This window comes from Thunnus maccoyii, chromosome 10 (genome assembly GCF_910596095.1).
Source record: "Thunnus maccoyii chromosome 10, fThuMac1.1, whole genome shotgun sequence".
NCBI classification, from domain to species: domain Eukaryota; kingdom Metazoa; phylum Chordata; class Actinopteri; order Scombriformes; family Scombridae; genus Thunnus; species Thunnus maccoyii.
The window spans coordinates 16,058,958-16,074,052 of NC_056542.1; the positions used below are offsets into that span (position 1 = coordinate 16,058,958).

General features: G+C 42.3%; 1 protein-coding gene across 4 annotated transcripts in view; it reads right to left on the minus strand.

Annotated features, from left to right (window-relative positions):
- efna3b (ephrin-A3b) overlaps nt 1-15,095 on the minus strand; it is an 87,587-nt gene that overhangs the window by 26,847 nt on the left and 45,645 nt on the right. Inside the window, exon 1 of one of the 4 annotated variants that reach the window (XM_042423180.1) lies at nt 12,991-13,012. The exons of the other annotated variants lie outside the window; for them this stretch is intronic. The gene's annotated coding sequence lies outside the window, so the exon portion shown is untranslated. Of the gene's footprint in view, nt 1-12,990; nt 13,013-15,095 lie in introns of those variants that run through there. 4 annotated transcript variants of the gene reach the window in all.

Below are 15,095 nucleotides of genomic sequence, written 5' to 3' on the forward strand. Positions count from 1 at the left end.
CTGATATTCTATGTGCGACATTAAGGTTTATGGATATGTAGGTATCTTTCTGAAAGCGTTATGAAATGTGTTGTATTTATTCGTACTTGGGCATTTATTCAAAGGGGACAAAGCGGTGGGATGTGTATATGAGCTCTCATAAAGTCAGCCCACGTCCCAGTGCAACATCCTTGCCATATAAGCAATGGCTGCTCTGCTCTGCTTTGCTGCTGAAATATGAAATATGCATGGACCATAAAGAGCATATGGACCATCCATCTCAATATCCGCTACAGCAGACCATCAAAAAAGATCATTAAAGCTCAAACACACACAGGCACGCCTGCACACACGCATACACACAAAAACGGCACATAAACATGCACTCCCACATTGTGCATAATGGTTTATCAGTTTCAGTGCCAACTTTATGCTGACTGTGCACACGCAATAACAGGCAAAGGCATGCGCGCGCACTCGAAGACACACACACACGTTTAGGAAAGGGAAGAGATTTGACATTTGTGTACACTTGCTCACTTCAGATTTAATCTAAATACATTATAAACAGCTGTCACATAATAATAGTGGTGCATAGACTTCACATAGAGAAACATGAACATATGTATTTGTCCCCCCCCCCCCCTTCACACACACACACACACACCTCTAAGCTGTCACTCTGTCTATATTTTCTTTACTTCTCCTCTGTCAGGCTCTGTCACTATCAGGCTCTCCACTGCAGGGAATTAAAATTTAATATGAGACTCACAGGGAGAGAGTAAGAGAGAGCGAGAGAGAGAGAGAGAGAGACAGTTAGAGAGAAAAAGAGAGGGAGACAAAGTCACAGTGACAGTAAATCAGAAAAAGCCCGGTCAATCGGTTTTGCAGATGGTAGCAACAAATGCAGAGATAGTAAAGTAAGATCAAAGTCAACTGTTAACAGAGCAGGAGAACAAAGGACAAAAAGGATGAACGGACTGGACAAAGCAAGAAGAAGTGAAGGTGAGAGATGAAGAAGAAGAGGGTGGAGACGAGGAAGAAAGACAAAATGACTCAGGAAGAGAGTAGAGTCTCATTCACTCAGAGGTTTCACAGACAAGACTACCACTGGGCACAAACCACTGTATCTAAATCTATCTGTCCTCTTTCATCTCTTTCACTCCTTCCCTCACTCTCTCTTTCTCTCTTCCTACCCCCTCCCCCTCCTTTCGCTCACATCTCTCTAATCTCTTTTTAACTACAGTATGTGTCAGCAAGGAGTCTGACACTAAGTCAGCGTCATATTCTATCATCCATGCAGACGGAGACATGAGCACACGCTCAACAGGACAGCTACAAGACGAGCTTCGTCTTTATCTGATCTCTGTACTCCTTCAGCCCCTTCCTCCTTCATCCCTCCATCCCGCTTCCACCTCAAACTTTGTCGGAACAGGTTCAGCCAACATCAGTCTGCTAATGGGCACTGCTCTCTTGTCACTGCGGCCTAAAAAGCACGTTCTGGTCAGTGGAAAGCTCTTGTTTTATTTGTAAGACTGAAGGTAAGAATAAAAGTTGGACAAAATGAGCATTTGTACTTTGCAGGATTTTCTAGCCTCTACCTTGTTTTCACCTTCGCAGCAGAGGGCAAAAGTTACAAAAAGTCTATCTTTGTTGCCAAGCTCTACCTGCAGGTGTAATGATTCACTTCTTTGTGTGAAGAGGTGCAACATTGGAGACTGCTGCTTGCCAAAAAAAAAATTCTTCACTTCAAATGTCAATTTCCAGTGTCCTGGATAATGGAACAGTAGTATAGGTTTGTGTAACGGCCAACAGTTTCAAATATTAATTTCTGAGAAATTATGTTTTGGAGCTAATTTGGTATGGCTCCAAATACCGCATTACCCATGAGCCTCAGTTGTTTTTGCTATGGCTAGTAAGAGGTGTAATTGAATGATGCTTTGCAGCTGCAATTGGGAACAAAATACTATGCTACAAAAGACACATTCATTCAAAATTGATCCAGGATCTGAGAATGAACTGATACAAACTGCTGAATGTTTTATCAGGTTTCTATGAAGTGTAATCATTAGCTCATGCTTGCAGTTGGCGCATGCAACTTAATTTAAAGCTTGATTATTAGATGTTTGTCCTTGGGAGTTGAAGTTGCCTTCTTTTCTTATGTTTTTATTTACACAGAGTTGTATCTTTGACTTTTTGCCAAAGAACAAGATATTTTCTAACACAGCTGCTCATCTTTTGCTAACCAGTATTCACCTAACATCATCTATGCAAAAAAAAATGAACAGGAGTTTTACTTCGGAGCCCAAAATGACTCACTCTAATCCTACTTCACAATACTGTTTCTGAGAATTAACTGTCCTTCTCCTTGGTGATACAGTCCACCTCCAGTTTGCTCCAGTGTACTGGATATTGCCAAAATGTGAAGGTAGCAATACTCAGGGACTGCTGATGGTACTCTGCTGCCTTCTGTTTGATATTTAAAAATATCTCTTTTGAAACCAGATGTGCCACCTGCTCACCTCGGTTGCTGTGGAGCTCTTTTGACAGACCGACTCCCTGCCTTGTTAACAGCACTTTGATTCAGCCAATTTCAGGAATATGAAAAGATGCTGTTATGTCTTGGGAGGCTGTTGTTGTGCATTTGTGGATGACAGTGTGTGTGCAGCTGGCTGAGGATTGATGCCGTGTGAGTTGGTGCATGTGTACATGTGCAAGTGTGAAGAGAACACACACACAAAAAAACAACACATGAGAGAAATGAATCAACTGTGTTTGCTTTTTGACGTTTTCCCTCCCTCTGGCAAGGACTTTCTCCCTCACTGTCCTTAGTCCCCTTCAAACACACTTTCTTTTTCAGTCTTCTCTGTCTCTGTTCGACATCACCTGCTCCCCTCGTCTCCTGCACCTCTCTGTCCTCCCTCTCTTTCTCTGTCTGGCACTGCCAATCTATCCAATGTGGTGTAAACTTGTAATCCCTTTCCCCTTTTCTCTCCTGTCGTTTACTTCTCTCTCTATCTTAGTAATTATCTCTCCGCCCTGTCCCCTTGTCGCACCCTCTGTCATCCATCTATCTGCCTCTATGTAAAATATCTCCATCTGCTTTCACTTTCATACTCCATTTCTCATTCCCTGCCCTCGCTTATCTCGCTGGGCTGACCCCTTCATCTCTCCCCTCCTTCCCTCCGTCCTTCTATCTCCTCTCATCAGCGCCCTCCTTCTGCCTGCCTGGTTCCATCTTTCCATCCCTCCTCCCGGTCACGGGCTGATTGAAATTCAAACCCGAGCTTTATTGTCGGTCCGCGCGGTGGTGATTTGCTTAGCATACATTGCTGTCCGAGGCCGCGAAGGTTGTGAGCAAGTCTGGTGTTGGGTGTTAAGAGAGAAGATAAAGCAACATCAGAGGCTGCAGCAGCCGAAGCGTCCATCCATTAGTTTGCTGTAATGTTTATCATTACCACTGAGCTAACAGCGCTGGCAGCCAGCCAGCAACTTGCTCGACTGTCTGAACTCTGAACTTAGTCTCTCAGAGGCAGGGCTAACTTGCTCTAAATACTTGCACTTGCATTTAGCTGTAAACTTATCTCATGGTAGTCTCTGTGTGTTTCTTCCTCTCTCCCTCTGCCACCGCTGACTATTCTCCTGTTTCTTCCTGTCAAACAGACACTTTTCCTGCTCTGATGTCCTCATCACATCATTTCCCCTTTCTTTTTCCTAGTCAGGGAAACAGCAGAGTAAATGTCAATGAGAACAGAAGCAGAAAAGAGGAAATGATAATGGTCAATATAATATCAATATTATAAGATTCAATATCGTCTGTAATTTAGTTAACGTGATCATTGAGGCTGCATTACAGTTAAGTGGCAGACTTAAAAATAAATATCCCAATATGAGATGTCCTGGTGGCCTGGTGGGGGTTTTTTTGAGATTCACAAAGCATATGTTAATGTTCACATACCAGTAATTATCTGCATTGGCTTCTATGTTGACAAGACTGACCCCCCCCCCCAATCAGTAACCACCTACAACTATATTGCATTTAATAGCAATATTGAAAAGAAAAATGTTGGTGAAAAGGCCTTAAACTCAGGGATAACGTTAGCTGGTTAGCTAACATGTAGTTACTGTTTTTACTTTTTACTTTACTTTTTACTCTTTGCTGAAAATGTCCTTCTGTCCATCCCATATTGTAGGACACATTTCAGTGCTGCAAATTTGTTTTGACAAAAACAATAATTTAGCTACTAATGATAGAAAAGGACAAGCTAACACTAACGGTAATTACTTGTGGGTTATAGTTAAAACCACTGATGCTAAAGTCACTTTAAATAGTGACATTCTGAAACTCTAAGTCATTTACAAATTCCCCTCAAGTTGAATGGGCACAACGTGTCCGAGATCATGACATATAGCCACAACATCACCAGTATGTTTCTGACCAGGGACCTTTGTTGCATCTCGTACCCCTCTTACTCTCCCCATGTTTCCTGTCTGTCAAATAAAAGAAAAAAGATGGCGAAAAATACTCTATATACAGTTATCACCTCATGCTGATTCCCATCTGTTTTTATATTTATAAATGTTTACTCAAATGAATTTCCAGAAAATCCACCGCAACACAACATTTATCTCTGTCATGATATAAAATTACACATGCTCTTTTTTTATCCACCTCACCCATCCTTATGGACAGTCACTGCCAAATTGGGCAGATTAGAGTGAAAGCTTTTACACTTCCTTCTAAAGCTGGAGCAAATGAAGGTAAAGCTTTAGTGCCCACGACATTAGCTGTTAACGAAGAGATGATAAGCAGATGGTGTGTGTATGTGTGTGTGTGTGTGTGACTTGGATAGGTAAGAGAAAGGGGTGTTTGTTTGCTAATATGTGCGAGCAGACAGACAGGTTACATACACATTTGCAGGTGTCACAGCTGCTCCTGCAGGCTGACTCGTCCTCATGTGTGTATGCCTACGCATGTGTGTATGAGTGAGTCAATTACTGTATCCACATGGATTTGTCTGGCATGTGTGTGTGTGTGTGTGTGTGTGTGTTATCTGTGTTTGTGTGAGTGTGTGTGTGTGTGACTGTCATGTGCAGGACAGCTGCTTCAAAGATGGCAGTGTGAGCTTTTGTTCTGTCTCTTCAATCAAAGTGCTTCCCTACAGCTCGGCCTGCCAGACAAAACCAAAGTCAGCCAACACTGGGCTCCAAGCTCGGCTCAGTCGGACTGGGAGACAAACAGAGAGAGAGAGAGAGAGAGAGAGAGAGAGAGAGAAAGAAAGAGAGAGACCTGTGGGTGAGAGGCCACGAGGTCTGTTTCTGTCTCTGGTGCAATGTGATGAAACCGGCAGGCAGCCAATCAGATATGACGATGAGCCAACCAGGGAATAACCTACAGGTCATCTAACACACAGCCATGCACACTCACCAACACATGTATGCACACAACATCCTTGTGTGCTTGTTTGGATCACAGCATTGTTCACTGAGGTCTTAGCAGACCCTTTCTTGATATCAAGTGTTGCATGTAGAAGGTAATTGGTTTGGTTGTAATTGGTTGTGGTCGACTGGTTTGAATAGCAAACGCTGGCTTTGCATAAACACACAAATTAAATCCTTGTTTATGTTGTGTGCATGCGTGTGCACATGCCGCCGCATCGCTGTTGTTAAGATTTGTTTGTGTGCTGTTTGCAAAAACAGAGAGAAAGAGACGGAAGATGCTGTCGGGTGAATTGGCGATAAAGGACGAAGAGTGAGCGACGTGTGAAACGGGAGGAGAGAGGGATGGAGGGAGGAGGTGAGTGTGGTCGGGGAGAGAGAAAGAGCGAGAGGCTGGAGAGGTCAGGGAGAAAATGAAGGGGAGGGTGAGGACTGTGTGGATGTTTCCAGCTGCATGAACCTTCAAGCTTGGCTAATATGCTGGGTGTGTAAATGTGTATGTGACCCTTTGTCTGAGGCACTGCTCCGTTACAATGAGTCATGCTAGCTGTAACAAGAAACAGATTGCTGTTCATTTACATGTAGCAGCCGCGTGTGTGTGTATGTGTGTTTATATGTGTGTTTTACCTCCCTAGTGACTCTAAAGGTCTTTTACATGAGAGATTGAATGCAGCAGCAGACAGTCTAGACACGTGTCTGATGCACAAACACACAGGCACACACATACACGCACATCAGCGCTGTGTTATGAAAGACTAAATGAGACAAAGAAACTTCAGAGGTGTAAGAAACACACAACACTTCAGACCTCCCACTGAGTACGAAAAGTGCAGCGTCAGCCTTCATGCCCCTGCCTCCCCATTATTATCCCCTTGTCTCTCGCCTCTCTCTTTCTCAACTTGTTTACATTCCTCCCCACTTATTCACCGCCTCCCTCTCTCCTCCCTTGCTTATCCCACTCGCTGCCTCTCTCCCTCTCTGTACAGTCGTAATGGCAGAGAGGGAGCAGTGATGTCACGTCATTATGTCCTCTCAGTGCAACTGCGCCTATACGATGTCGTTTTACACGTCTCAGTGCTCAGTGCCCTCCCCCTCGCCGTCCGTTACAGAGGGCTAAACGCACCATTTAACAATGACGTGACGATATAATATCGTGTATGGTATTTTGCGTGTGTGTGTGTGTGGAAGTGCTGGTAGTGATAAAACACTAGCTCTGTCTTTACATAACCCATTGTGCAAGGAGCAAAGTGGAGCAACCAGAGACAGAGCAAAACATTACAGTGTGTATGTTTTGGCATACCCTGCTTTAGTGTGCGTGTCTGTGTGTGTGTGTGTGTGTCAAGGGTCAGATCGACAGGGAGATGTTTCAGGGAGAGAAATGCTTCAGAAATGCTGGAGTCTGGCTTTCCAGAGGAGTCGGAATGTGTGACGTGTATGATGGTGCTTCACTGAGCAAAGAAAATCCTGCTTAACAACTTAAAAAATATGTGTCGCACTGACTCATCTGTCCGCGCTTTGCAGCCTTACATCTCTTCTTCGCTTTGTAAATGGGCAGAACTATAAGAAGCAAGGAGGGGATTCGAGTAAGAAAGTGGGGGGACTTTCGATGGATAACGACGACCTGCGAGGAGAGATCACGTGACCGACGGGGGGGTAGCTGGGCCAGCGTTTCTGCTAGCGAGCTAATCTACTAGACTGAGCTGTGTCCTCGTTATTATCTGATATTTCTCTGGACAGACATTCTGATCAGTCTTACTCACTTTCCAGTTGTGGTTTGTTCTTCTTCACTGGTTACCTTACATTACAGTACAACAAGACAAGCTAGCGAGGCTATCGAAACTAGCCTTTGACCTCCTCCATCTGTCATGTGATCCTCTCCTTGCAGGTCGTTGTTGTTGATCAAGAGCCTCCCGAAGGAAGTGGAGGGGGCGAATACTGGGAATTATGAAGAACCAAATGAAAGACAGTGGATTTTGGGTTATGATGAGTAGGTAGACAGCAAAAGAAGAAGGGAAGCAGTGAGTGTAGTGTGACTGATTACTGTTTATCAGATCTGGATACAGATTATCCGGATAAAAGCATCAAACAACTGAATGTGATGCATCATATTCTCTCATTCCTTCGTTGGAACAGTTTTAAGATTCTGAAACAAATACTACAGCACATAGAAACCTGTTTTAAGATGCTGTTGATTTTAGTCGTCTGTCTGTTGGGTTGCCATTTTCCAGACAGCAGCCTCTAACACATCGATAGAGACGACAGGCAGATTGTTTTTTTCTTAATTCGCATTTTATGCATCCTCACCTTCTGAGTCTTCTCTCCTCCAGCCAGTGATCCAGAAATCAATTGACATCCACCATCTTTTTAAGGTTTCTTGGGAGGATAAAAGTCAGACACATATCTAAACTTTAGGTCTAGTTTTCTGTTTTTTGGTGTACTTGTGTTCTCTCTTCTTCTGAACATGTAGATTCACATGAGGAGGCAAACTGAAGTTGGAGTTGTTTGCATTGTTGCATAGCTTGATGCCAAAGTGCTGACAAAACACTTTAAAAAGACAATTATTGGCTTCTCATTCACACTGACTGATTACCTTCACTGACTGAATTAGATGTCTCTGGGGTTTTCTGTGCTGTTTATAATTGAATGGGAGTCACGCTAAAGTAGGTCTTTAAGTGCCTTGCTGAAGGGCATAAAAACAGAGTTTGCTAAGTAAGAGGAGAGCATTAGGCTGAGGTCAGACCAACTTTAGCACTACCACCTCATTTATTTTAGTGTGTATATTACTTAAAGATCCCCTCCAGACATGTTTTAAGACATGTAAAAATCATCTGCTTGGAATAATAAACTGTGCCTGACATGTTTTTTCCACAAAAAATTTTCAGTTACCTTGTTAAAAATCCTTAAAATGACATTTTTTCCTTCTACCTCATTAAAAATCCAGAATCTATGAATATGCAAATATTTTTCATTTCAAATGTTTAATGCTGGATACGAGATGTCTCCTACCTCACCGAGAAGTCAATTCTCAGTGTTTGGAGGCTTCAAGTCTCCACATCGCACTTGTGTAAGTTGTATACTGGACTACGATTGGTTCCAAACCAGTTGTGATGTCACAAATTTCGCTCATGGGTAGGTACACTCCTTAAACTTGGACAGCACAGAGAAACTTTCTACTTTCAGCAGACAAATATGAAAACAGCCTTCGAGTTTCAAACTCTGCACATACATCATTCTGCACTTTGAAGCTGAAACATCCAACAGTAAATACGAGAAGCACTCATTTTTGAGTGGAGGACGACTTTAAACTGGCCTTTGTGAATACTATTTAATAAACTCAGCATGTTTTCAGCTGATCTAAGGATTCAAACCTTCAACCTTCCAACCTTAAACCCAGTTTTCTTCCTGGATCCAAGATACTGCACCTGTTCTCCTCCATATTTAAAGAATTTATCAGGATCATTATTCAGGAAGTACAAAAACTGATGAATAAGGATTACGCTCTCTGCCATTCTGTGACAGGGAGTGGCAGACATTAGCAGGAGATATTAATAGACGTGCTATTAGCTTGGGTCTGAGCTTTATGTCAGACTCTGTTACAGTTACACTGACTTTCTGTCTCCCTCTTTTCTCTCCTTCATTGCCTTCCCCTCTGTCCAACACATCTTCGTCCTCCTCCTTCGCCCAGCTCCAGCTTATCCAATCTGATTCCCTACCTTGACTCATTTATGCCTCTTCTTTCTCTCTCTCTCACACATACACTCTCTCACACACTTTCATACATTGGCTCTCTCTGTCACTTTACTCACTTACACAGCTCTCCTCGCTACAGAGCCAAACCACTTCCCTGCGGCGTTGTCTATCTAATCCTGTTTTCCATCATTCCGCGCTCTCCTCTCTTTTCTCACACATCATGCTATTTCTCACCATAAATCCACAAACTCCCCCATTCGGTTGCTACGCATCATTTAATAACACACTCTCAACCCCCCCCACCACCCCCCCCAAGTCATCTTTTCTATCACTCTCATTCACTATAGCCATGACCACACTAAAGCAGATATATTTGAAAGCACAATTTTTTTGTGTCAACAGTTCCAAACTTGCATTTTCAGGTATTTCTCAAAAGTCAAAATGCAAAAACATTTCAGAAAATCTTCTGATGATCATCTAGTGAGCAGTGTAGACCATTTTGACTTGACAGTACACTACTCTTGGCTTTCAAGGTAAAGTGTTGTTCTGTTGCAATATCAGTATATGATGATATTTACTTAAGTATTCACAATCATATCAGTCATCCAACTGAGTCAAAGTTGGGTGATTTACTCAAACAAAATCTTGTTTGCTGTGTCCAAAATCACTTCATCATTCACTCATTCACTACTCCCAATATAACAATCACTCTATGGTTTACTCCACTGTGAGCAGTAAATTGAGACTTCCAAAACTCATGAATCATCATCATTTATATAACCATCATATCATCACAGACAGATGTGGAGTCACACAACTTTTAATTTTCACATCTATCAAACGCCACACAACGAATTACAGGATTGTTAGTGGAAAGTAGTGCACATGCCATTGACGCTACTTTTTCCATTCCATATTGGGAATTTTTGAGGACTTTATATAGTGTGTACTTCACACAAATAAAATGTCAAACAGTAAATATACGGCACTATACAGTACTAGAGCTGCAACCATAAAAAGAAAATTAACCATTATTTTAATGATCGAATAATCCTTTAAGTAATTTTTCAAGCAAAAATGCCAAAGATTTGATGGTTCAAATTTCTTAAATGAGAGAATTTAGTTAACCGAATATTTTTGGGTTTTGGACTGTGTGTTGGACAAAATCAGACATTGGAAATATCACTTTGTGCTCTAGGACATTGTGACAGACATTTTTCACTGTTTTCCAATGTTTGACCAAGCAATTAATCGGCAGGTTAGTCGATTATGAAAATAATTTCTAGTTGCAGCCTGATATAGTACGTAGGGAGGGATTTACAAAACAGCTCTGATGTTTTCAATAAATATCTCACACAGACAAATTTATAAAATGTTATTATTAAGACATCAGAACTGTTTAATGCATTATGTAAATATGAGAGTGATGTCAAGCGTTTTATGGCATTTTCACTTTTTTATGAAGTTTCAAGCATTTTCAAGAAGATTCATTTTCAGGCTGGAAGCCAACAGGTTAGTGTATAAGCCAAAAAGAACCCAGTTTTACACACATGTACGTGGCTTTGCTCTCCATCCTCCATCAAATGTGGCTTCACCCCAACACTCTGCCTCCTCTTTATTCCTCACTAACGACCTCGCTGCCCATCTCTCTATCTTTAACAAATTCCCTCATTTCTTCCCAATCATCTTATCTCTCCTCTTATCGCTCCTTCTTTGTGGTGTTGTGACCCCCCGGGAGAGAGAGAGGGGTTGAGGGAGAGACAGTTTGAGAGAGGGGGAGAAAGAGCGGGAGAAAGGGAGAGAGCGGCAGAGGGTAAGGTTTCGATTTCACAGCAGACAAATAGGCTGACTTTACGTAGGTAACCTCTGTAAATGGGTTTTCGATCTCTAATTCTCAACAGATCCCTATAAACGATTACATAAAGACACATGTGTGAGAGAGAGGACAAAGAAAGATAAAGACAGAAGAAGAAGAAGAAGAAGGAGAGAGAGAGAGACTCTTAGACCAACACCTACATAAACAACAGAATATCCTGGTGGTTTCTCCGTCTGGTTGGTGAGTCAGTGAATTTGCCGCCACACTGACTCCTACACTTAACTCACATAAACAAATCAACATTTAAACACAGATATACAGATATGGCTGTCGCCCACACTGAATATGGCTGGAGGTCTGACCCTAATTGCTCTCCTCTGTTTGTGAGGTTGCTTGATGATGGCCAGATTTTAACAGCGCTTTGGAAAAAGATCTCAACGCTTATTTGTGGCATTTTTTAAATTAACTCCAGACACCACTGATGATGTGATTTAGATTAACCTTGGAAATGATGCATCTCATTAGTGTGTCAAAGCATTTTCAAATAACACAGACATAAAAAAAGGGGACTGTTTGTTACTGACTGGTTGTGAGAGACGTCCTGCTTGCTACTAGTACCTGCTAACTCATCTTAAAGTCTTTATGAGAAACACACTTACAAAGAAACTTACTATCAAACTAACTCATTCTACTTTCTTGGTTACTTTTTTAAAATACTAAGTAGTTATATTACAGTTACTCTTTCTTAAAAGTAAAACTCAATCAAATACTTTCACAGTATATTTAAGTTTAAACATATATTTCTCTGCAATATATGAACCTTCCATCCGAGTTCCTGAAAGGCTACTTGATTCCTGAAAATTCATTACAAAATAGACAACATGAGTGTTTCCCTGAGAAAAATAACAGTTTCCTCAAGTAATCAATCTGAGATTTGTACAAAAGCTTCTTGAGTAGATTAAAATACAATGATCTTGATCCAGAAAGGCCCCAACTGGGAAAGAAAAATAGAGCTTTTGGAGCATCTTAGCATTTGTAAATAAGTAGTCAATTTTTCTGTGGTTTTACTGGTTGAAAAAATCTTAGGATTTTACCTATTACTATGAATTGTTTTCAATGATAAGTCATTTATAAAGCAACACTACCAAACATTTGCTGCTTCTAGCTTCTTGAATATGAGGATTAGCTGCTTTTTTTCTGTTTCATATCACTGTAAATTCAATATAATTGGATTTTGGGCTTTTTATTGGACAAAAAAATCAATTTGAAGAATTCACTTGAGGCTCTGGGAAACAGTGACAACAATTTTTCACAATTTTCTGACACGCTATAGATAAAGCAATTAATCTAAAAACTTATCAACAGATTCATCGATAATGAAACAAATCATTGGTTGCAGCCATAAATCTGAATACTATAATGTGTTAGAGACCAACATACTACATCAATACTTGATATACACTCACATACACGTGTAATCACTCATCATTCTCTTATTTCAAGGAGAATTTCTCTTTGGTTCTTCAATCTATGAATCAGACAGTCATACTGACAGCGTGGAAGCCAGAGAGAGAGAGGTTGAGCTCACCCTCTTCTCTTAATAAACCTGATCACCTACTTTCTGTTTATCCCGCCTCAGTCCAAATTGCTTCTAGGTACAGCTTGTTCGAAAAGTAATTCTGCTCCACCATATTTAATTGTTTTATTGTGTCATTACTTCATGTTGCCGGAGCATTAACGCATCGCGCATTCCACTACGCCTATTAAACTGTAATGGCTCTACAAAGCAATGTACATCGTGATCACACGTACACACACACACGCACACAAACACTATCAAACGTACACACACTATTAAGCGCCAATGGTGCCGGAGAGTGATATGAGGCAATATTGCGGGCGAGCAATCTGATGAAGTGTGCAGAAACAGTCATTAGCTGAGTCCTCGTCCCTGTTCGGTTTACAACATACTTAACATCTTAACGAAGGAGCCGCATTGCCTTCACACTGCAGCAGCTTATAATCACTTGCAGAAACACTATCAGAATTATAACCAATGCACTCACTTTGTCACTCATTTACACGCTGTGAAACACACAAACAAGCTGGCAGTTTTGTTTCTTTCGGCTTATGAGACAAACTGTGGAGAGAGTCGGAGGAATATGTGCATACATTACGGGACGTGTAAGAACTAGCAAAAGAAAGTCTTAAACGTTTCTGAGAGTGCAAGAGGAAGTAATAAGATGAGTGGAGTGCGTTTGTCTGCCGAGAGAGGGATGATGGATTGTTGAGGAGAGGCAGGTGAAGTTGAATATCTCCCTACAGCGCCGGTCATAAAGCAAGAGAGCAGCCTTCTCTCCAACAACACTGAGATCAAATAACCTCCAGTGCCTCTAAGCGCAGGCACACACACACACACACCTACACACACACACACACACTCGGAGGTGAAAGCAACATCAGTGGCTGGCACTGATATTCAGGCTTCGCTCTGTTTTGAAACATCCATCATATTCTTGAGCAGAAAGAGAGGCAATGAAAGTATAAAGGCGAGCATCCCCCCCCTCCCGCCTATCTCTCACAAAAACACATATACGCTCACGCACACACGGGGCGCACCCACACAGATAAATACACAGCAGTGCGTGAAGTACGCGGGTGAGAGGAGGTGAAGTAAGATGAACATGCGGGAGAGAAGGTTAAAGTAGAGGAACAAATCCGAGTAAGAAGGGGAGGGAGAGAAACAAACCAAAGTGCTCAAGTGAAAGTAGGGTCACTGATGGGAGAGACTCTCCAGGGCTCAGAGGGGGATTAGGACCCAGGGAGTGTGTGTATGTGTGTGTGTGTGTGTGTGTGTGAAAAAGTGAGAAAGAAAGAAAGAAGGGCATCAATCTTGTTGAATCTGATCGTTACTTTTTTTTTCATTACAATAAACCTGTGAGCAAGGCGTTTTACAACCAGCATCTGTCACAAAGCCTTGACACCACCACAGTTCTACTCCCTTTCTGTCCTCGACAGTCATTAACTGGCCTCTCTGACTTCTCGCTTTGGTGTGTTATTGTGTGTGCGCGCCTGCTTGTGTGTGTCTGTCCACATGTGAGACTCCCCATTGCTATACAATGTGTGTGGAATTTCACGCTATAATCGGTTGGGGACCGGAACACATGGCAAACAAAGCAATCCGCACAACGACGCAACCATCTCTTCTCACACACACACACACACACACACATACATAGCTTATAGGGGCACGCATTCACTGTGCTGCACACACACACACACGCACACATACACACCTCCTGGACAGGCTGGTGAGATGTAGTCCGCTTTGAGATTCTGCACTTTGCCCTCTTCTGAAGATGGCCAATTACGTGATCAGATGTGGTCCGTTTCCCCGCGGCCACACACGAAAAGCTGCATGTTCAAATGCTCCCTCCATGGAAAATTCACACACACACACACACAATCACAGAAGCCAGATCATAGAAAAACATCCACCAGCATGGTCCTAGGGGGTAATTTAGGATTAGGGTGTGCGATGCTCAAAACAGTCTAAAACATGGTCACATTGATATGGAAATTACACCAATCTAGCGGTGGCGCAAATGGCTAAAAAACAGTTACTTAAATGGCTAAAAAAAACAGTGTGTACATGCACGCACACATATACACAGGGAGAGAGATATGCATATGAATGGCATGCAAGGGATCTGTCCCAGAGCTTGGTTGTGCCTATCAAAGGCTCGTCTCTCCCAGAGACCAGTCGAGGCCCAGCATTACACACTTAGCATTAGAATACATCAATGGCACAGGAATGGAGGCACGCAGGCTTTCATACTCCGAAAACCCACCTTCAGCCTCTATCTTCCCCTTTTCACTCCCTCTTTGGTCCATCCCAGCCCTCCACCCCCACTGTTAGCCCTCTCCTATTATCTCCTGCTCCTCTTATCCCCACCCCCAACCCCCCTCCATCTCCTTCTCCGTCTTAAGACTCCCCCCTCCTCTCCAGAAGGAAGCCTTTTTAACCGTGACCAGAACTCAGAGCTGCATGGACCGTGACCACATAGCCATACAACACCAGATAGGCTATGTGTGTGTGTGTATGTGTGTGTGTGTGTGTCTGTGTGTGTGTGTGTGTTTGTGACTGACATAAAATAGTCATAGTTTGGCC